The sequence below is a fragment of the Artemia sp. Qi Xiang Cuo genome, unplaced genomic scaffold (genome assembly GCF_049724085.1).
Source record: "Artemia sp. Qi Xiang Cuo unplaced genomic scaffold, ASM4972408v1 HiC_scaffold_23, whole genome shotgun sequence".
Taxonomy (NCBI): Eukaryota; Metazoa; Arthropoda; class Branchiopoda; order Anostraca; family Artemiidae; genus Artemia; species Artemia sp. Qi Xiang Cuo.
The window spans coordinates 6,648,193-6,672,410 of NW_028297432.1; the positions used below are offsets into that span (position 1 = coordinate 6,648,193).

At 35.7% G+C, this 24,218-nt stretch overlaps 1 pseudogene; it reads right to left on the reverse strand.

Moving 5' to 3' along the window:
* Positions 1 to 1,015: 1,015 nt before the first annotated feature.
* On the reverse strand, positions 1,016 to 22,864 carry LOC148939004 (zinc finger MYM-type protein 1-like; annotated as a pseudogene).
* Positions 22,865 to 24,218: the final 1,354 nt, after the last annotated feature.

Consider the following 24,218-nt stretch of genomic DNA (forward strand, 5'->3'; position numbering starts at 1 on the left):
GTGCAGTTACTTAAGCCATGGATATCTCCTTGGCATTTTTGCAAAGTTGTCCACAAGCTTCTCAAAATTGAGCTCCTTCACTGCAGCCTTTTCAGAGAACATAATGAGCAAATGCCAAAGCTGCTCGTTGTCCATTGTTGTCTGAAGGTAATCCTTCACAAATGTCAACACAGTGAAAAATGTTCATTTGTGCATGTTGTGAGCAGGAGGGTGAGGACTACCCTCACAACCTCAAGAACCTCAGAATAAGCTTCTTTCAAGCCTCCTAGGCCTTTGAAAAGATCTAAAGTGTTCGCCGGTTTTTGTGGAAGCTGCAACACATATGCACGAGCTATCAAAGCTTGACTCTTCAGCTCTATAACATCGATTCCATCCATATCAATGTATGTCACAATCTTCAGAAGTAAATCTGTGCTCACAAAGTCTTCAGATTTGGGGTTAAAGCATTGTATGGCTTCTAGTACTGTTAGCCGGACAGAAAAAAACCTTCAAACTCTTTCACCACTCTGTCGAAAATCTCATAGAACTCTCTTTGCATTTTCTCTTCTGTTCTTGTGCCTTCCGATTCAGTGCTGTGCTTTCCAAGTGTTGATCTCGTCAAATAGTCCCTGGGTCTTCTGGATATCTTCTGAACTCGTTTTGATTTTGCTGGTGTGGTTGAACCAAGAGCGCCTGTTTCCGACAGATCAGCTCCAACATTAATAGCCATCTCCCTTGACATGCCATATAGGACTTGAAAATATAACACATCATGCATTGTCTTCAGTTGGTTTTTTGTTTTGGTGATTAAATTGCAGGCGTCTGAAATTGATCATATCTGGGGGCTGCAGTTGCTCAGAAAGAGGGTTGATCACTGCAAGAACTTTGTGAATAACTTGCAAACTGAATATGAAGACAAACGACTCTAGTTGATTCTTAAGACCTGTAGCTTGCGCTGCTTCCTCCCTGTCAGAAGATCCTTGAACAGCTGACAGAACTGTGAGCATGCAGTCATATCTTACCAGAATTTTAGTCACTATACGAGTAAGACAAACTTGTCACAACTGTCCTTTCGCGTTAGCATGAACACGTTGGTAGTTTCCTTGGCCTCAACAAACATCTGGAATTGAATTTTGCTGTGGGAGAAAAAACCATAAATTGTTTGCAAAACTGAAAATACTGACGAAATTCTTTGCATTTTCTGCATACAATCACCAATAACAAGGTTAAGTCTATGGGAATGACAGTGAGTGTACACTGCTTGTGACGCCTTTTCCCGGAGATGGGCCTGTACTTCTGAAAAACGTCCGCTCATTACACTTGCCCCATCCTACCACTGTCCAACTCATTTTGACCAGTCAAGGCCAATACCCTTTATTTTGCTGTAAATAAAGTCGGCCAAACTCTCAGCATCAACCTTGCACATGTGGTAGCAGCCTATGGCTCTTTCTTTACTTTTCATATCATGAACATAGCATACTAAGATCGCAAGTTTTTCCTTTTTTGAGAGGTCTTTTGTTTCGTCAGTAAGAATGGAAAAATATTTTGGTTCTCTGACTTCTTTTGCGATAGAACTTTTAATTTTATTTCCTATGACCTCATTGTATTTGTTTTGATACTCGTGTGACAAGTAATGGCCATAAACCTTATACGACTTGTTTATCAGGTCTGGGTTGATTTCGGTTAAAAGACGTGCCGTCTCAACGAAATTCTCTTGATTTGCACTTAACTCTCCTTCATAAGGGTCACAAAACGCAAGACCTTGCCGTCCAAGTAAGGATTTAGTTCTTTGCAGAGCCTTTACATATTGTCTGTTCTCAAATATCTCCTTTTCGAGTTTTTTGGAGTGGCATGATGCAGCAGATTTGGCCGTGTCCGTCTCAATACCTTTAAATTTGGTCCAGGAAATGGAACATGCCTTGTGCCAGTCACTGCTTTCGTGCTGCCATACAATCTCTTAAATGTCTTTCCACTTTCTCAACCTTACGTCAATGAATGAACCTTATCTTTTGCTTGATCTTAGCAATGATCCACTGAAGTGTCGGCAACAGAAGCAGAACACTGGGTCCTGTTCTTTTGAATATTCTAGCCATGGATATGGCAAGAAATAGGTGCTCTAGAAGATGCTACAGTATACAGTACACTAAGTACAAACTGAGAAGCAATACTACATGAGTCTTGAACCAAGACCCTTGTCTGGATACCCCTTTTTCCTGGATGCTGCAGATGATTTTACAGGCTGACCGCGTATATAAATTATTGGAGACAGCATAATGTGACAGGCCGAAACCGACGAAACCATGCCAAAGAAAATATTTTTCAAATCGATGACTTTGCTGCCAATCTTTGAGTGTCTTCAGTTTGTTGTTTTCTAATCACCTGGTTTTTGTTTTTTCAAGAATAAATCGAAAGCAACAAAAATTTGGAAAAGGAAGACTAAACTAAGAGCCTAAGTTGAAAATTGGGTCCCTCAAGAAATCAGGGGGGCATGCCCCCTCCCTCAATCGCTCCACTGCCCTTCACCATATGTAATGCCCATTCTTCTAATATGTAATTCCCATTCTTATCCATTCACTATCCAAGCTGATTCAGTAATTTATCTTAGTCTTCTTTATTTCCCAGACAGACATTCCTTAGCATCTTGAAGCCGCCATTCTGAAAGAAATAATTTTAAATTTTATCTCAAAATATTTTGTTGAAGAAACAGACGCCAATATTATTAGTATCCTCAACCAATTTCAGACTCCCTATTATCTCACAGAAAAACACGATGAGTACTATTTATTTCCCTTTAAAGATACTTCAGTGGATTTGTGCATCAATTAATACAATTAAACTAATGGGCCTATCTGATTACATTGCATAGACTTCTGGTAACATAGTGCGTCTTCAAGAAACAAATTTACATGGACTTCATTAATAATTTCATAAAGACAGGGATTCAAATAGGAAGGGTGGGCAGGCCTATTGTAGGGTAGTCACTCCTATTGTAATTCCAGTGGGCTTCCCTAGTAGGCATAGCTCATATAATATGAACAATCACAGTTGCCCATTGCTTGCAAGTCCGGCTTTGTGGCTATTGTCAGTTATGAATCTTCAAATCATTTGTTTTGCTGGGACAGGGTAGGCACTCTAAGCCTATCTACCTTAGTTCTACCCTGAATATCCATGGATGGTAGACCATCACTCAACACTTTTATTCACTTTCACCAAGTTGATCTTAATTCAATGGCTTTTTTCCCTTTCCCTGATCTGATTGCCATGCAATTTCTGTTCGCCATGCCCTGTGAGTTTGAGCTTAATACCCTCTGGTATTCCTTAGATATTGCTGAATTGCCATTTTGACTGCCAGTAGACACATAGCATGTTTTGTTTTGTTTTCCACGCCTCTCAAAACATTTTTAAGTTTCAGCTTAATACCTTTATCCTTTTTAGAGTTGATGCCTTCTTTTTCTATTATAAAAACCTATGTAAACAATGTGAATTGTGCATATCTTACAACCCTTGACCTGGGGGTAGTAGCAGGTTGATTTAAATCTGGTTGCATAAATTGACCATCAGACTTTTTAAAATAAAATAGCTACCCAAAAATTTTGATGAGATGTCTTTAGGAAAAGGGCAATGGAGGAAGGCTGATTGCCATTCAATCATCTTTGTCTCATAGGAAGGGCACTAAAACTGTTCAATGGCACACACTCCCATCCAACTATTCAACCATTCCTTCCATATGAAGTTACTGGAACAAAGAAGATAAATAAAAATATGTTAAAGTCTAATGACTCTTTATTGTAGGAAATAGTATATGACTGCATCTATAACGTATCTATTCTTCTTATGAATTTTTTACATGTCTTAGACCCCAAAACTAAGGGCTAGAGGGTTTTTATCATCCTTAGAAGTATATTTGTTGAATTTTCTAAACATTTTGATAACATTTAAATCTAAAAATTTTGTTCAGATGTCTTGCAGGATTGCTCGGTGTCAGTGTAGCAAAAATCAGGCTCTCTGATAGTGGGTGGGGTCCCAGCAGTCACTTTTTACTCATGGAAAGGGTTCTAGAATATAAAATTTCATATCAAACGAGGGCCCTCCAATATCTCTCTGATAACCCCGTCCATCCAATGATGCTTATTGAAAAGAAATAATATGTTTTGAGTGCATAAGCTTTACATTGATTCTGTTTTTTCCAGACATGTAATTTCTGGAAATGTAAACCATCACAGCAAATATTTTTTCCAAATCCAGTTTGCCAGCTATTGCTAATCTAACACGCAATTAAATAAAAAAACAAGTTTATTTAACTGACAGTAAGGAGCGACATTAAAACTTCAAACGAACAGAAAATATTCCGTATATGGAAGGGGCTGTCCCCTCCTCAACGCCTTGCTATTTAGGCTAAAGCTTTTTTTTGTTGTTTTAACAAATAGAGTTGTTAGAAAGAGTTAAACTTTAGCGTAAAGAGCACGGCGTTCAGGAGGGGACAGCCTGTTCCATATACGGAATAATTTCTTTTTATTTTAAGTTTTAATGTCGCTCCTTACTTCCAGTTAAAAAGAAACTTGTCTTTTGATTAAATTCTTGAACGTTTTTGAATTAACGCAGCTTTGATTTTGGCTCACCGTACATGAATAATTAAAACGAAATTTGTATATTGATTTTCTTTTTTTTGGCTTAATCGCTTTCTCGAAATTCTGTTCTGAGCTAAATTACAAATTAACTTACGTAACGACTTTCTATATTCATATGTTTTTATTACGTATATTAGGGAGTTCACCCCCTGGTCAATACTTCGCTCTTGACGCTAAAGTTCGAATTTTTTTTGAATTAAAAACCCCTGATTCACAAAGGTCGTTTAATTAGAAAAGATAGCTCTTTTGAAAGTACTAAAAAAAACTTTAGCGTAAAGACCGAGGTATTGACTAGGGGTGAACCCCCTCATATACGTAATAATTTCTGTTCGTTTTATGTTTTAGTGTTGCTTTTTACTTTCAGTTGAAAAAACTTGTTTTTTTATTTAATTTCTGATCATTTTTTAAATAATACTGGGCAATCCAGCGGCCCATTCATAGAAAAAGTCCCTTCACCCAAGGAAACATCCTCTATGGAAAGACCCTTCCACGTAATTCCCTCTTCCGACACGCCCCCACCCAGAAAAAGTCCCGTCCCCCAAGGAAACATCCTCTATGGGAAGATCCTTCCACGTAATTCCTTCTTCCGACCCGCCCCCACCCAGAAAAATCCCTCCTGAAATTGTCTGTATACTTCTCAATAACCAATACTATGTACACACAATGGGCAAAGTTCATAACTTACAGCCCTCCTCTCGGGGACAGTGGGGGACTAACTCATCCTTAATGATATAATTATTAGATTTTTGACTATGCTGAACAAAATGACTCTCTCACAATTTTGATTGGGTGACTTTGAGGAAAAAATGAGCGTGGGAGAGGGCCAAGTTTTCCTCTGATTTTTTGGTCACTTAAAAAGGGCACTAGAACTTTTAATTTCCGTTCAAATGAGCCCTCTCACGATATTCTAAGACTACTGGATCGATACGATGACCCCTGGGGGAAAAAAACAAGTAAACATTCATCCGTGATCCTTCTTCTGGCAAAAATTACGAAATTCCACATTTCTGCACATAGGAACTTGAAACTTCTGCAGTCGGATTCTCTGATACGCTGAACCTAATGCTCTGATTTTCATGAAAGTTCTATGACTTGTAGGGTTTTTTTTCTGCCTTTTTTTTAAAAATAAGTCCAATTTTCTCAGGCGCATAACTTTAAATGGCTAAGACTAAACTTGATGAAACTTATATATTTGAAATCAGCATAAAATCTAATTCTTTAGATGTATCTATTGGTATCAACATTCCGGTTTTTTAGAGTTTCGGTTGCTATTCAGCCGGTTTGCTCCTTACTTACAGTTCGTTACCACGAACTGTTTGATTTCCTGTTTTTATTCCTTTCATAACTGAAGTAATTATTAAAACATTCCCGTAGTTTACTTCTTTTTATTATCCACTCTAGTTCTCTTGTTTTTCTCCCTTTTTGCGTTTTAATTAAGTTCTTTTATTTCTTTATTAATTTTAACATTTCCTAGTGTTTTTGAAAACTTTAACTTAAGATATGATTTTTATTTTTTGAAATCACCATCACAAGCCCCAAAGGACTGAAATCTAATTTCGAGGTAAAAAACATCATAAAAAACACAAAAACTGGCAAATAATGCCAAAAAGAAAATCAGAATAAAAAATATTCTTCAGTCAATAATTTAACTGGAACTTGTTATGACTTGTGGCTTTCTCTCTAACTTTGGACTAATATTACTGATTGGCTTATTGTTTAATGTAATATTCAACGGATTGTTATGCAATCTGTGCTATTAAAGCCTATACTAATGGGGTCATAAGTCTTGTTCAAATGAATTTTTACTTAAAACATTTTTATGTTTTGATATAAAATGTCTTTTCTATTAGACACAGTGACACATCTGGCAATGTGATTGAAAAAAATTTGAAAGAAGTATGTATCACCCATTCCCCCCAAAAGATCTTTATTATCACAAGATTTTCCCAGTTTTTTTTAAGGCTATTTTGCGATAGGGGGTTAATAGTGTTTCTTGCAACCATTGTCTCTAATAAAAAAGCATCACCCATTCCTCCCAAAAGATCTTAGTTATCAGAAGAATTTGACAACTTTTTTCAGACAATTGTTGCAAAAAAATGATTTGACCCTTTGTCACAAAATAACCTTAAAAAAAGTCAATTAAATGACCTGATTAAGTAGTCAGGTAATTTGTTCAGTTAATTAAGCCATTAATTAATTGATTACCAATTAATAAATAATTAAAAGATTAAGGCTATTTTTATTGCTGTTGACCACTATGAAAATGGGATTGTCAATAAATTGATTTTGAGTGTGGAATTCCAACATTTATTATACTTTTATCTCCCAACCATTTTCTATGTTTTGAGCTCCTTCATCTCTTTGAGAAGATATGATACCATATAATTATGGCATAGTCTCTAGTACAATGTAATAAATAGTTAATTATTTATATTCTAAAGATTTATAAATGCCTGGAACAGCCAAGATAGACTGAGTGTCTATTAGACTCAATTGGCAAACTATGGAAATACCCATGCTGTTGGGCATCACTGCTGTTAAGCAAGGTATTTGGTACTATGGGTGGTCAAGCCAATTTTCTATTTATTTTTGCTGCTTTTGGTCAAAAATAGGAGAGTTGTTGCCATTCCGCACTCATTTCTGCTACTTTAACTTGAAAAATAAAACAAACCCTAAAACATAACTATTTTTAATAAAAAAAAACTCGTTGCAAAGAAATTTTCCAAAGTTAAATCTTGCTAATCAAACCCTTAATGCAATTTGACCTTTACCCTTAAATTAAGTATTTAGCCTATTTCTAAAACTTGGAATTTTAATTAGAGTTTTTTTTAAGCCTCTTTTTCGAAATTTCTAAGAAATCTGAAGTAAAATCAATTAAAAAGCAAAATTTTCATGTGATAGATTATTTTCAAAATTAGTTTCATTGTTGCTTTCTGAGGCCACTGGAAGAGAGGCAAACCAAGACGGAATACAAACGACCAGTACGTTTATAGCTGTCTTGTGTTTAAATATTTTAATGTAAGATGACAATCTTATATAGCTTTCTAGTCAAGATTTAATTCCACCAACTTTCGAAGTACATTTTTGAAATGTATTATGTGTTCTTTTTTAGATAGAAAATCGGTTGAAAATTTTGAAAGAAGTTCAATTTACCAATTTGTAAAGAAAGTTTAGAACCTCTCCAAGGAAAAGGCTATATAAAATTTTGTCTCGGGGAATGAATAGTTTTGGAACTAATGAGCATAATGATATAAACATCTTTTCATTTTGGTGTAAGTTACAGAAATTGGCTTGTCACAAAAATTGCTTGTTTCAGAGAACACCCTTTTGGGAATACTTTTTTTTACAATTCGGCTGTTTTTCTCAAAAGGCATATTTTAGTTTTCACTTTCTAAAAGAATTTGATATTCAAGACTGGATATTTTAAACCTTGGGCTAAGGGGTTTCAACCTTAAAGATACCCAAAATAACAATCAACATTCTGGTGTCTCATCATCGTCACCTGAGTGATAAGGCGCTAATCAGATTGGTGAGGCACTAATCAGAAATGCCATTTGTATGATTAGACTTTTTTTTCTCTGAATCAATCTTAATCTTTCTGTCACTACATGTGGTTGGCTCTTTGCTAGAACTTCAACCTTGATGAAAAACTTTTTGACTATGATAATTGGCCACTACCCTTATAATATTGCTTATTTTCCAAATCTAATGCTCTTTTTTTGCATATATTTACAAAGTGTCTAGATGCTGAGAGAATAAATTTCCTTGTACTTCTCTATAAACAGTTATATAAAAATTATGTGGCATTTTAAATGTTGACTTATCAACTTGTTTTGTATTTAGTATTTTTTTAATTTCTGCTCTAATTTTTGTAGAACCTGAAGACACATCTTCAAATGAGGAAAAAGATATTTTCGGAAGCACACATCCTACGCTATTAATGAAACATGAATCTAAACTTTTTGCTATTTCTCCTTGCATCTCTGGAAATTGTCAAAATATTGCTAACCATGTTAAATTATAGCCGAAAATTAACGGGGCGGAAGGTATGCTTCTGATATCTGGATATTCTGTATTTTTGCGCGTCCAAGATATGAAGGTGTATATTGATCTTCCATTGAATTTGTGGTTGGGCGTGAGAGATAGGTGTTTATTGCATCTTAGGAGTTTGGAAAAAAATATTTAGTAAATAATAATCCCAGATTGTTTTCACTATTAAAGCATAATATTTTTTAACCCAGTTGAACTGATTAATAAAACGACAAAAATTATTTAATTTGAAACTTTTTTCTGGCTTTCGGAACTCATTAAAAGTCTCTAACGATATTTAAAATGTGGATTTATGAAATATAATATATGAAAAATTATTCAAATAATATTAATAATTAATAATAAAAGATTTATAATAAAAATAATATGTTGTGCGTGAGAGATAGGTCTATTTTGCACCTTAGTAGTTTCGAAAAAAAAGTTTTAGTGAATAATAATCCCAGATTGTTTTGATTGCTAAAGCATAATATTTTGTGACCCAGTTAAAATCATTAGTAAAACAACGAACTTAATTTAATTTAAAACTTTTTCTGGCCTTTGGAACTCTTTAGAAATCCTTTATAGTTTCTAAAATATGGATTTAACTATACATAATAAAAATAATATGTCTTTTATGGCATATATGCTCAGATAATATCCCGGTGTAAATACTCTTTAGTCTAATTGTTATTTTCTAGAAACGCCTTAGTTTTGCATGTTGATGCAACACAGTCTCCAAAAAAGTCTTTCTTCTTCTATTTAACAGCAGGCGGACTTTTCAGTAGTACTATTTAGCCCTTTTCCTTTTGCTTCGCTCTGTAGGCTACTGGCTTGATTGCCTCATATTTATTAGATATATTCAGAAATCTTTCAGTCAGGAGTTCAATTATGAGATGATAGATGTTGATTTCTATGCTGTGTGTGCAGGTATAATTGGCTAGGCTCTTGGCTGATAGTGAGATTTTGTGGTGTTTGAAGCATTTTAACAGTTTACAAAGCAAGGTATGTTGTGCAGACGTCAGCTTATTACATTCAAATAGGCAATGGTCAATTGTTTCATTATTCATATTACAATGCCTGCAAAGAGGGTACAGGGGAATTGAACCACTTGAATTAGAAAACTTATACGAGAATGCAAAAAAATTTAGTCCATTTGTTCCAGAACGAATTCTATGGTAAAATTTAGAAAAATACTCATTGGGAAATGGGGAAAGGATAGGACTATTCTTATTAAAATTAACATCTTATAATCTCCATCGTTAAATATCTCTAATCGGGATTGGTCTCCCACTTGGCTGGTCAATATTTATAGCATTTTTTGCTATTTCATCAACCTGATGATTACCACTTATGCCAGAGTGGCTAGGAATATATTGAAAATAAGTTCTTATGCCACTTGAAGCAAGTTTATCTATAATACTATGACAATGATAAGTGTCAATGTCCAGCTTATACTGAGGAGCTGAGGCTTGCAACTCAAGGCTTGATAAAGAGTCGGAATATACTATAATATTATTTGAATTTGCAATCTAACGTTGGTTTTCCTTAAGGTGTTCTAATGCCATGATTATTACATTTAACTCAGCAGACATTATAGATACATTATTATATATCTCTCGCCCATTGCAATTTTCAGGTGAGGAAGGAAAGCACCACTTGCTACCTTCTCATTAATTTTCGACCCATCAACAAATATTTGGAAGTGGTTTTTATAGGTAATTGTATTAAGTTCAGCAAACTTTTTCTGGACAAAAGCAATGGACGTTAAATCTTTATTCCACTTTGAGAAATCAGTATTTATTATGGGAATTGACCAATTCTAATGATGGGATTGGAGGAAAGTGAGTGCAATAAACTTTCCTGGTACGGGGAACTTCTTCTGAATATTAGCATACTCATCTGCAATGCCTCTATACATGGCTGGATTTCTTAACCAATTATGTAGGGTGTGTGAGCTATTTGATTCAATTTGTGTAAGATGTTTTGTCAAGAGAAAGCTACGTCTCTCCCTTATTGTTGTTAAACCACTCTCCATAAGCAGAAACTTGGTGCTTGTGGGTTTCCTAAGACCAAATATGAGACGTATTATATTATTTTGTGTTGTTTCAATTTTTTGCATCTGGGTCTTTGCACATGCACCATAGACGATGAGCCCATAGTCAATATTGTGTCTTATATGTGATTTATAAAACTGGAGTAAGGTTTCCTCCTTACAACCCCAGGGTGTGGAAAGAAGTCTTTTTAGTATATTTGTTTTCCTATAGCATTTTTTTTATTGTGTTTGAAATGTGGAGGTGGAAATTAAGTTATTGGTCAAGCATGAGACCTAGGTAATTAATATGATTATCTTCTGAAATAGTTCTTCCATTTAGAGTTAGTCTTGCATTAACATGGTTTCGCTTTCGGTGAAATTGGATTATTTTTGACTTGGTAGGTGCAACGGGTAAATCTGAATGTTGAGAGAATTTTTCAAATTGGATGTGACTTTTGCAGATTGACTGTGCTATCTCAAAGGTGTTGCCAGATGACCATAGCACCAGATTGTCAGCATATTGTAGATTTGTGTGGGGGAGGTTCATGTCCCAGAGATACAGGGCAAAGAGGAGGCAACTGAGGACTGCTCCCTGAGGTAGGCCTTTGGTTGTTGTCTTTTGGGGTGAAGAGGCTGAACCAACACAAACAATGAAACTTCGCAATTCTATGAAGGATTTTATAAAAGATACTAGCTTGGGGGGTAGTCCAAGGCTTGCAAGTTTTTTTAAAAGGATTTGGTGGTTCACATTGTCTTATGCCCCTTCAAAATCTAGGAAAGCTGCAACTAGGGCATTATTTTTTGAGAATGATTCATTTATTGCATTCGATAATTTACATTGGGCTCTTCTTCTTCTTCTTCTATTTCACAGCAGGTGGGCTTTTAAGTTGATACTATTTAGCCCTTTTCCTTTTGCTTCACTCTATGGGCTACAGAGCTACTGGCTTGGTTGTCTCTTATTTATTATATATTCTCAGATATCTTTCAGTAGATCTTTCGACTCAAGGTGTTCAAATATAAGAAGAAGGATATCGATTTCTGTGCTCTGTTTGCAGGTATAGTCGGCTAGGCTCTTGGCTGATAGTGATATTTTGTGGTGTTTGAAGCACTTTAACAGTTTACAATGCAAAGTATGCTGTGCAGACATCAGCATATTACATTCAAATAGGCAGTGGTCAATTGTTTTATTATTCATAATACAATACCTGCAAAGAGGGGACAGGGGAACTGAACCACTTGTAATAGGAAACTCATACGAAAATGCAAGAAAGTTTAGTCCATTTGTTCCAGAACGAATTCTATGATAAATTTTAGAAAAATACTTATTGGGAAAGGGGGAAAGAGTAGGATTTTTTCTCATTAAATATAATATCTGATAGTCTCCATTGGTAAATATCTCTAATGGGGATTGGTCTCCCACTTGGCTGGTCAATATTTATAGCATTTTTTTGCTATTTCATCAACCTGTGTCAATATCCAGCTTATACTGAGGAGCTGAAGACAGCAACTCAAGGCTTGATAAAGAGTCAGAATAAACCATAATATTATTTGAATTAGCAATCAAGGGTTTATTTTCCTGGGTGTTGTCCTGGGGATAGCATGAATAGCTGTATTTATTAGTAAGGATACCAGAACTTCAGCATGTGTGTCAGCTGTTGCGTTTGAAATGCATGAACTTTGGGTGAAATTTGTAATTTCATCATTTAGCTTATTTTGGAACATAGGCCAATTTGCTTTGGTTTTGATATACTTGGAGGTATATGATAGGGTTTCAGCAGGTTCGTTTAGGGAGTAAACTATAAAAAAGTGGTCAGTACATAGACTATCAATTTTATTTATATAAATTTTATTCAAAATATTTAAAGACACAATCTGTAGGTCAATTGTTGAGAAACTGCCACTTTTGGGGTTGAAATATGTATTCAGGCTCGGAGGGGTAGCAACAGCTAATTCATTATTATTTGAAGTCATGCACTCAATGAACTTATCAGCTTTATTTGCTGGTTTATTCCCCACAAAATGCTGTGGAAATTAAAGTCTCCACAAATAATGATATTTTTCAACATATTAGAATCATTTATATAGCTGAAAAAATCCATGGCATCTGTAGTTTGGCCATTAGGGTTATAAAAGCTTAATATTTAAGTTTTTGTATTATTCAACCAAACACTGATACCAATTGCATAAAAATCATTTACAAAATCTGTAATTTTGATACCACATAAATTTATATTATTTTTAGCTATTAAAGCGACTCCACCTCCTTAGGGCTCAATCTTCAGGGTTGATTTTATTCTTCTTCTATGTGTTCACAAGGTTTGTGGTTTCAACATAAATGGCACCAAAAACAAAGATTATTCAATAAATCAGAAAATGAACGATTTTGACATCGTTTTGCTACAGGAACATCTTTTGCCGGCTGCAAGTTTCAGCTCACTAAAAAGAAGTGACGAACATGCAGTTTATACAACCAGTGCCAGACGTATGAGGGGCAGATCTTTAGGAGGGCTTGCATATCTTGTGAGTAATAGACTTTTGTGCTTTTCTCCCCAGTGCAATACACTCTTGCGATAATTTTACTGCCCTTCGAATTGTAGATCTAGTGATTATCAATACTTATCTACCTCATGATAAAAAAAACTGTTTTGTCTCTTAATAAAGTCACAAAAATTGTGTCATCTCTGAAGAATTTCCTTCGGAATATTGAAAGTCCTAGCTATAAGTGGATCATAGTGGGAGACCTAAATTAGTAACATAAATAGAGAGTCAACTCGGTCTGATCTTGTGCTTCAGTCTTTGCCAGATGGATATCAGATAGTAGCTAAGAGTGCTGATTTTTCGTATATTCATAATAGTGGATGTGTGTCTGATAAAGACCTCTGTGTTTGCTCGGCTGGTGTAATATGCTGGAGTATCGAGGTTCATGATGAAGAAAGAGATTATGATCACCTCCCCCTATCTTTTACCGTCTATGTTTCACATTCTTCTGGCTCAAAACAGTGTGAATCTTCTGTACGGGGCACGAAATGGTATAATAAGCATGAATGGAATAAAGCTAACTGGACATCATATATCTGTGCTTTGGCAACTCTGCTCTCATCTGTGACAGTTCCTTACCGTTTACTTTGTACCAACTTAGTTCTCACTATTATCAGATTGTTGTCTACCTCAAACAAGCCGCGGCCATTGCTGTCCCTGTTTCGCGTATTCGTTCAAAAACTAGAAATTCTTTATGGAAAGAGGACCCTCATCTAAAAATTTTTAAAAATCGGGCAAAAATGTGGCTTCGGATATGGAATGCGTGTAGCCGCCCCAATTCGGGTCATTTATTTAACATTAAAAAAAAACTAAGTCTGAATTCAAATCTTACTTGCGAAGCGTCCGATATATGGGTAAGGAATTTCCGAAAAGTACTCGGCAATGGAGTGAAGGGGTGAATTCTAATAAGCTATACCCACGATTCATGGTTATTCATGATTCATGGTGATTCATGGGTTAGTCATTACTCGACAATTTTCAGTACAGTAAATTATGCAGTCCATTCTGGGTTTCCTAGACTGCTTGATTCAGTTATTCTGCATAGACAACAGCAGAAAGATATTATCCCTATTAGTGCTGAGTCTGTTGTGAAAAGCATTAAAAGACTAAAACCAAGGTTGGTTGATTTGGACAGAATTTGTGTTGAACATTTAAGAGTTGATTCTCCTGAGTTGATTAGCCATCTGCAACAACTTTTTCAGATGTGTGTTTGTAGCTTACTAGTTCCTGATTCTTTCCTGTGTGGTACTGTTACCTCTGTTCAGAAGTGACGGAAGGATCCGCTTAATTGTGGATCCTACTGTCCTGTCACTGTAGCGTGTAATTTAAGCAAACTATTTGATTATGTATTGCTCCCATTTATTCAAGATAAGGTGGATTATGACACAAATCAGTTTGTTTTTAAGTCGCTTATAGGATGCCAGCATGTCCACCATATATTTGCAACAGTGTTACAAGAAGCACATCGTTTATAAACGGAAGTTCACTTTTGTGTGTTAGACCTATTTAAAGCTTTCGATACAGTTTGTCACTTTCAGGTATGGTTTTCTCTGGCACGTTTGGGTGTGAAGAGTTTTATTTGTGTACTTCGGTTTTGGTACCAGAATGGATTTATTCAGTTGAGGCAGGGGTCCCGGTTGACCTGGGGTTCGTCAGGGTGAAATGCTTTCACCTCATATTTTTAAAGCTAGTTTATTGAATGTTCATAATAAGATACTGCTTTTTTACTCTTCAGGGTTGTCAAACGTCTCCTATATTACATAAGCAGATGATCTAGTGCTTGTTACCAGGTCAAAGTTTACTTTAACGAAGTCTGTGCTATAAGTATTGCGGCTGTATGGGGAAATCAGATTAAGCCTCAACACTGATAAATGCGAATATTTAGTGTTTAATTTAAAATCTTCAGCAACGTTACTTGATTGCGTCTTATTTTCTGTAAAAAGTTTTGAATCTTTCCGATGGTTTGGCATTAATATTTGCAAATCGCTTACGTTATTTTGTTTCCGGGCATTGAGTGATATTAAAGAGAAGCTGAAACTGGGGTACGCGAAAATTGTCCCCAACAGGGGAAGATATAACAGAAAAGCGTTGGCTAAGTTGTACTCGAGCTTTTGTGACCATGCGGTTTTGTTCGCTGCTGGCCTTCACATCCTGTTTCGACCAGAAGATATTAGCGATATTAGAATTATATATTTCCGATATTGCAAATTTTCATTGTATCTGCCTCGCAGATACAATAATAGAAAGAGGATGCGGATTTTTGGCGCTCCAGATATTGTAAATTGTTTTGTGAGACAAAGTAGCCGTCTTCAAGAGAGCATTTATGCTACTTTGGGTGTTAACCACCCACTTATCCGGGTAGCCACAGCGCATTGATTGTAATATTTATTTATTGTGTTGTTGTTAAATGTATTTTTGTGTTGTTTTTTTTTCTTTTCTTGTGTTACTCCACTTCATTTTCTGTATAGTGGATCAAAAGTTAATTATTATTATTATTATTATTATTATTATTATTCCAAAAAAGGATCCATTCATCTCTTTGAATTTCCTGGAATATTTTCAATGATCATTGGATAATCTTAATTGTATTCCTAAATTATCTGTGAGCTGATAGAACTTTCTTAGCTGATAGAATGCTGAACTGTCTTGCGGAAAAGAGAGAAACTTCAAGCACTATTCCTCCTGCCCCAGCTCATTGGCCTTCTGCTCCTTTAACCGTCTTCTTCTTTCCCGGTCATTGTTCTTAACAGAAAGGCTAAAATGAAGCTTGTAAGGCTGCTACTTGTAAAAGAACTACTTGTAAGGCTATGAGTATTAAGATGAAAATTTCAAGAAGTATATGAATATACAGGTTATCAAAAGGGCATATCGACAAAGTCTTAGCAATGGCTATTTCTTTTATGTTGAGCACTAATACTACTACTGTGCCCTCTATTACAACTATGCCTAAGGGTGTGAAGGTAAAGATTTCAAGGAATTAAGAGAGGGGGGGGGGTAAACTGATGTACGATATGCCATGTGAATGCACGTTGTCAAACGGCACATCCACAATATCTTAGAAACAGTAATGTGTAAAGTTAAATCTTTCAAGGTTTGTTATGGGGGATATTGAACTAACCAAAAGAAAATATTTGCATCATAATGCTCCTGCTTCTACTCTTTCAACTACTGCTACTATTATTATTACTGCTACTACTAAAGCTAAGACTACTACTATTAATTCTACTGCTATTACTAACTACTGGTGCTACTCCTACTACCACTGCTACTAAAACTAAGGGTATAAAGGTAAAAATTTTTGGCAATATTGAAATTGAATTAAACTAAATCGAAACACTTTATACCACCATAGGTTGTCAAGTAGACGTATCGACAACGCTGTTTGAAAACAAACTATGATCATGTAGATTGTAAAAAGGGTTACAAATTCATATCTCAGCAACGTCTTAAATTATTAAGTTAGACCTTTCAGGGGAAGTTGCGGCGGATTTTGAACTAACCCGAAGACGTTATATGTATACTTTTATTACTACTTATACGGTTAATGTAACTATTGACACTAAGGGCATTAAGTTGAAACTTTTAGGGAGCATTTAGGGGAGTTCCAATTAAACGAAAAAACTATATAGATGCAGGCATTATAAGGACCATTTAGCAATTTTGTAGCCAGCGCTGCTCTTTCATTGCTAGCAATCGTTGAAATTTCGAATGAGCTAATTCAGTTGGAAATGAGAAAATCTAGTGCCTTTTTTAAGAGTCAAAAGTGACTGGAGGGCAATCAGCTCTCATCCTTAGCCCCTACTTTTCCAGACATTTCCTGTCAAAATTTTGAGACAGCCGTTTTGTTCAGCATAACTGAACGGTCCAGTAATTATATCTCTATGGTTATTGGGCCGGTCAACCCCCCACAGTTATGTTGTTTGTCCATTATGCTTAAAAAAAACTAAATTTTGCTTTAAAATTAAATGAAAACGCACTGTATTTGTGCTGGTTCCCAATAAGACATCTCAGTGATATCCCAAGAACAACTGAGTGTGTTAAGTTTAAACGCTCTGGGGTACTTCTATTACTGTTTCTGTTCTTAAAATTTAACTAAATCACATGATTGTAAGAGTATCCAGGCTGCTGAAAAGCAACGAAAGTTTTTTTTGGGGGGGGGTTAAGTTTTATTTTTCAGGTCAAGTAGAGGAGGTATAAAACTAAAACAATGCTATTTGTGTCAAGATTTTCAAAAGGGGGCATGTTGTTAAGAATTGTTGAAAAAGTTTCTCTAGCGTACAGATAGCAGGCCAAACTATAAATGCTTACAGAAAAAAAAGATTTAAACTAATATTTTCTTTTTCACGAAGAAAACTATGTCAATATAAACCGAACAAAAATTAATTTTAAAAACTTTCCGCAAAATAAGTTTTTCAGAGACAAGTAAAGAATTCCATTAAACCAAAAAGAGCAAAATAAAATAATCTACTATGCGAAAAACTATCACAAATCTGTATGAATAATTAAAGCAAATCCAAAACGAACAGAAATTACAATAAATAACCGAGTCAAAATCAAAACCAGCAAAAATTAACGTGAGTAAGGCCCACAACCCTCATGCCTTGTAAAGGCCAGAACATAGTTTGCACTTACTAAAGAAAAAAAAAGAATGAATGTGCATTGTCATATAATATACATCTGCTGATATTTATTCTTTAGTCTTAATAATTTTTTATTTATTAAAGTTAAAGTGAAAACATTTAAAATGTGACATGTGCAACAAAGCAACTTGTGTTATTTTTACTGATGAGGTAATATGGTAACCTCACAAAAATTAAAGGGTAATTTGACAAATATAGACTAGGTTAGGAAAGATATGTTTCTGCATATTTTTATGTAATTTTGTTTTGGAATCTGCTTTATATAACTGATAAAGAACAAATTGGTATCCAATTTTACCAGTAAGCCGGTTTTGGGACTCCTACACTAGGTAAAAAAATACTATGTTTTCGATATATGTGTTAAGACTATCTGCTCTTTTTGAAATCCGGTGTAACCTGTTTTGGCACTATCAATTGACTCGTGCCTGCACCCTGAAGGTTTGCTTACCAGGACTGCCTTCTGGTGGCCCCTATAACGTTTCTAAGTTCTCTTGTCATCAGCTACAGCTAAAAGGACTATTATCAACCTGCACACACAATAATTAATTATATTGTATAGTATTGCCAAACTTTTTTTATTTGTGGCCACAGTTTTTTCTTTGGCTATTCTTTTATCAAACACAGTGGCCCTTCTGCAGAAAATATACCTTGCCGTCATGCACACGGTAATTTATTTTTTTACATACAAGTGATAATGACTATTTTCACTTTAACTTCCCAACTTTTATTGGCCTTGTTTTAAGTATCACCTTAGGTTATTAAGGCTATTATATACCTACTTTTAATTTTAATGCCATGTTAGTAATTTTTTATAACACGACTCCGACATAAAAGATCAAAATTTGAGTATTTCTCCAGTATTTCTATTAATCTCGGCCCGAGTCAACCACTGTAACGGTGGCTCCGTAGTATTAATGCTGCTTATTTTATACCTTTTAGTACAATTTTCATACTAGTCCTGTTCGGTCAGTTCAATATGTGCGTATAACAGATTTTAGCTGACTCCATTCAGTTTCTTCTCCTTTAATTTTGTCTGGCTATATTTTCCACTTTTCCACTTTTTCAGTAAAATAGGTCTTTTTTAAGCCTATATTTATATGTTTCATGTTTTTCAATAACCCTACCAAGTTTTTATGCTGATTGCCTTTCTATGGTCAAATTCATTATCTTTTTATTTTTAAGCGGTGGGGGGTGTCTATTGTTGCAACCCGTATTTTTTGAAATTATTTAAATTTCTTCGTCCCAATTTGTTTGTGTTAGAAAAGTACTGTATTTTTTTCAGCTGATTTTTAGAACACTTTTAATTAAGTTTTGACCCGCATTTGCTAATTCTCATTTATTCCTAAAAATGCAATTTTTAAGATATACTGGTTGCCAATTTTATACCAGCTTTAATTACAACTTTATTTACCAAAGAAAAAGAGACAATAATTCCCTTGCAAGGCTAAATAACTTTGTTATTTAGTAACTAAGTTATTTTCGTTGTGTAATGTTATATTTTATTTTCAAAAAAAAGTGGATAGGTTTAGTTTGTGTTACGGTTCATCGGATTGGGATTTGGGTGTTTGGGTTGGCACAGGTGAAAGCCAATTGTTTAAACTAGGGATATCCTGTGCCAATTTGTTTTCTCAGATCCAATACATCGCTAGAGTTAAAATTATTACCTTGAACTACTGTGGTTTGCTTGTGACGATGACATTTATTTTTGGTTATTTTTAATGAACTTGTCGTTGGCTTTTACCTCTTGGTAAGTTTGAAGGTTATAATTTATTTTTGTAGTTCTTTTCGTTTCTTTTACCTAGCACTTTTTTGGCTTTCTAAGCTTGTTATAAGTTTTGCTTAAGTCTTTATAGCGCGTAATTGTCGTCTTTAAATTTAAAGACAATAATTAAGTGCTATAAAGATTGGTCTTCCAGTTTTTCATTAAACAAAATTACATCATCTAAATAAGCCAAGGTATCTTTTTTCCTTCCTCGTTCGTTATCTTTTAACACCAAATTCATTAGTCGACTAAAACAATTTGGACTAAATGATAAGCAAAAAGACATACGTTCAAATGTGAACGTTCTTCCATCGTCTAAGATTACTGTTGCTTTATGCTTTGTTTCTGCATCTGAAGCGATTTGCCAATATCCTGCTATTAAGTCAAAACTAGTGTAATATTTTGTACCTCCCAGCGAATCTAAAATCGTATCAATACTTGGTAGTTTCATGACGTCTTTTACTGTGACGGCATTTAGCGCTCTAAAATCTATACATAATCTCCAGGTGTTGTCTTTCTTTCTGACTATTACTAGTGGAAAACACCAATCGCTAAGACTTTCTTTAATTATTCTCTGATCTTCCATTTCCTTTATTTGGCTTTCCAGCCATGGTTTTAAATGATAAGGTGTTTTATGCGATGACTTTTTAATTGATGGGCAATCTGTTGATATTTTGTTCGTGACGAATTGACTTAATGCGTAACCCGATTTGTGTCTTGCAAAAGTCCATTTAAAATGCCAAAGAATATTTTCCACCCGGGTTTTTAAGTTTTCCGGTAAATGTTTTAAATCAAATTGTTTCAAAAATTCAGTTTTCGACATTCCATACTTTTCTTGTGGTTGCGGTTTTAATGAGGATATTTGTTCGTAGCTTGTAAAATTTACGCTTAATTCTGGACTGTTTAGAGATTTTATTTCTGAATTTGAAATCTTTTCCACTGACCCAAGTTCTATTTGGTTCAGCTTTACTTTATTATTACTTAAATTTGATAGTTTTAAGTATGCGATACCATTTTCAATTTTCAATTTCAACAACAGAAATCTGGATTTCAGACTCAAGCCATGTTGAACTAATCTGCAAATCAATCATTGATGAGGTATTATCCCTAATATTGTAGTGGGTGGGGAGGCCATGTGGAGTTAGAACTATGAAACTGTTAGAGGTGAGTATAAATTCTTCTATAATCTTACCCGCAATGTTGGAGTGTATACAATTTTCCAATATAGTTCAAGCATGGTTTTAATATCATTACTGCCATTAGGATTGTAAAAGGATGAGAATTTTAAGGGATGTCTATCTTGGAAATTTCAATTCATGCTGACCATATGAATGCAATTCCGGTACTCTCATGGAGCTAATGCCGAATGTCGTATATCCTTTTTTATGAGGATTGCCACTCCCCCTCCTTTCCTTCCGGTTAATCTATCCTTTCTATAAAGATGGAATCCAGGTATAATTACTTGCCTGAGACTGTGTAAATTTGTTTTCTGGAGGCAAACAAGATGAATATTATAGCTAATAATATATTCAATTAGTTAATTTAGTTTTAAAATGTATCGAGACACGATGTTCCATTGCAAAATCTTGAAACTATTCATGGCTGATACATATAACCTCCAAGTTTTCTTCTGAAGACATAAATTTTGAGTTATCACCACCTGTCACTGAGGGAGCATTGTCCCTCCGTAGTTTGCTTGTCTTTTTGGATGTCTCTTCCTTAAGACCAGAGGAATGAAAACTTGAGAATGCCTTGGTTCTTTGTCATGTCTGGACTTCTTTTACTACTTCTTGAGAACCAGGAGGAAAGGCCAGTTCATTCCTAAGTTTCTCAAATTCAGACGTTTACTTTGGCTGATAATAAGAACTACGGGTCAACCCAAGAAATATTGCTCACTTTTTAAAAACCTGTATGAGGGTTTAGAAAGCTGCGTGCAAGTCAATGGAAGACGCAGTCCCACATTCTCGGTGAAGACTGGCGTCCGGCAAGGTTGCGCCACCGCTCCGGAGCTTTTCAATTGCGTCACAGACCATGTTATGACCTGCATGACGAATCCCCGTCAGTTCAGAGACCGGCTACTATCTGATGATGACTTCAACGACGACAGAGTGCTAGTTCTGAGCACCGTCGAAAAGGTCACCAAAGCTCTCCAGGTGCTCTCAGAAGAAGCCTCGAAAGTTGTACTGAAGATCATCCGGCAGAAAACCAAAGTTTTGCTCCTTGAGCCCCCCATGTCCCGTTCTACTGTCAAGCAATTCAACACCGGAAGCAACCGAGTAGATGTCGTTGAAGACTTCACTTACCTGGGATCTATTCTGCCGAATGATGGCTTGATCACAAAAGAGCTTACATCTCGAATTGCCAAGGTTTCAGCACTTGTTGGGAGGCGTAGCAGCATCTGGCGAAAACCAAACATAAGCCACTTTACCAAAATGCTCATTTACAATGCGTCAGTCAGCACCGTCCTGCTATATGAAACGGAGACGTGGCCAGATGTGAAATCTATCCTCAGCGACGTCGATGTCGCAAAGACGAAACATCTCCGAAGAATCGAAAGACTTCACAGGACTGACTTCGTTAGCAACCAGACTCTTCTGTCACGTACCTCTCAAACTCCTTTCTCGACTCAGCTCACCCAGCGTACTGTTCGGTGGTGCGGCCACCTTTTTCGCATGTCATGCGACGCCCAGCACGGGTCGCATTAGACTTCGACCCCACCCTAAACGGATGGAAGCAACCCAGAGTACGCCCACCGGCTAGGTGGAAAAGGACAAAGCCGATGAATTCCTCACCCAAGCCCACATCCTGGTGGAAGAAGCTGCAAGTCTGGCAAGCGATAGCTCAACCTGGAGGCGCCTAATCTCATCGTTCTCTACTCCGAACCATTGGCAGAAGCCTTAAGTCAAGTAAGTACCTTTGGCTAATTGGGTTATTGCTGGAATATCTGAGCTTTTGTTTTTTACCCGTGAGAGTGTTTGAACAAGAAGTGCCTTCATAATGATAAGTTTGGATATTGGAGTTTTCAGCACAACCTTAATTAGGGTAAGGACAGCACTTGGCTATGGAATCTTAGGTATTTTTGCTGCGTCGATTGAGAAAGGAATGTGTTGCTCAGTTCAGATTCTCAGAATGTCTGCTCGTTCATGGTGGGCGGGGCATAGATCTTTATAAAATGCACTGTACCCTATGATCTTACTGTTTTTGCTGCATGGCTCAGGAGCAGAACAGGATGTTGAGTTATGGTTGGCTTTTCCATCTTTGGAGTAGGAGGAATTTCATGCTGGCAATTATTTTTAGTGTGATTATGTACATAACATTTGATGCATTATAAAGGCTTTGCCTTGTAGTGCTTGATAGGGTTTTTTTGCTCAAGATATAGATCCTTCTAGAGCTCAGTTTTTATTGCAACCAAGACTGACCTACTCGGCGTCAGGTTTTCTCCATTTCTTTTGTTAAGCCTAGTCATATTTGTGATGGGAAGAATTCTTCCTGATGAGTCTAAAAGTTGAGATTTGTTTTCTTGTGATTCCAAAGAAAGATCCATTCCATGAAATACGTATTGGAATTTCTTTTCTCTGATGAGTTTTGTGGCTTCAATTCCTGAGCTGGTAAGCTGAATTAAGCTAGAGTTTGGAATTACCTTATCAACTCCTTCAGTATCTTGAGAATAAAGTTCTGCTGTGCCTGATTTTTGGACACTAAATTCAAAGTTACCTATGGCTACTTTTAAAATTGCTTTTCTGATTAATATATGATCATCTGTTACAAAATGTGTTCTGTTTTTCTTTTTAATTGTTAAAATATGATAATTTAGAGCAGTTAGGGTTGCTGGAAGCTCTGAGATTTTTCGTTTTCTTGGTGACTCAGTTTGTTGAATACTAGAATTTCCTGGGGTTGATTTTAAGAATCTTTTTTCTTGGTTTGTCTTTGCTTCTTTTGGGGCTTGCTGGTGCTTTTGGTTTGATTTTGGAGGTGATCGCAGCATGTTCGAAGCTTACTCAGCAAGGGAAAAGTTGTTCCCTGGTTACCTGAACTCTGAAGATTAGGGGATTTCGCTCCAGGCAGGTACACCGGTGCTGCGCTTGCGTCAAGTGACCATCCCTCTTCTGCTTGCTTAGTCAGTGCATCGACACTAGGGTGTAGATTTACTGACTTTTTGGCTGAATCTTTGTGATCGCCCAAAAGAAAATTATACTGGCAACCTCATAGCAGCAACAACGAAAACAAAATTCGAAATCAAGAAACGTTGAAATCTCTAGAAAATTGCACTTATATATCACCAATTAAAAACACAATAAATCTCCTTGGAAAACAAGTATATTATAGCACTTTAGGTTCTTTTAATAAGGAAAATAACACAATAGGTTTGGAAAAATGTCTTTGACTCACAATTTGAGGCAATAATCTACAATTTAAATTTCACAATAATGCATGGGTTTGTTGATCAACAGTAGATTTAATATGCTATCTTTTGTTCAGACAAATTTAAGGTAAATTTCTACCAAATCATATCATTGACTTGTACATAAAGTGAATATACCACCCAATGCCTTTTTTTTATGCTGATTACAAATATAGGCTAGTAATAATTTCTATTGGAAATGAATTTC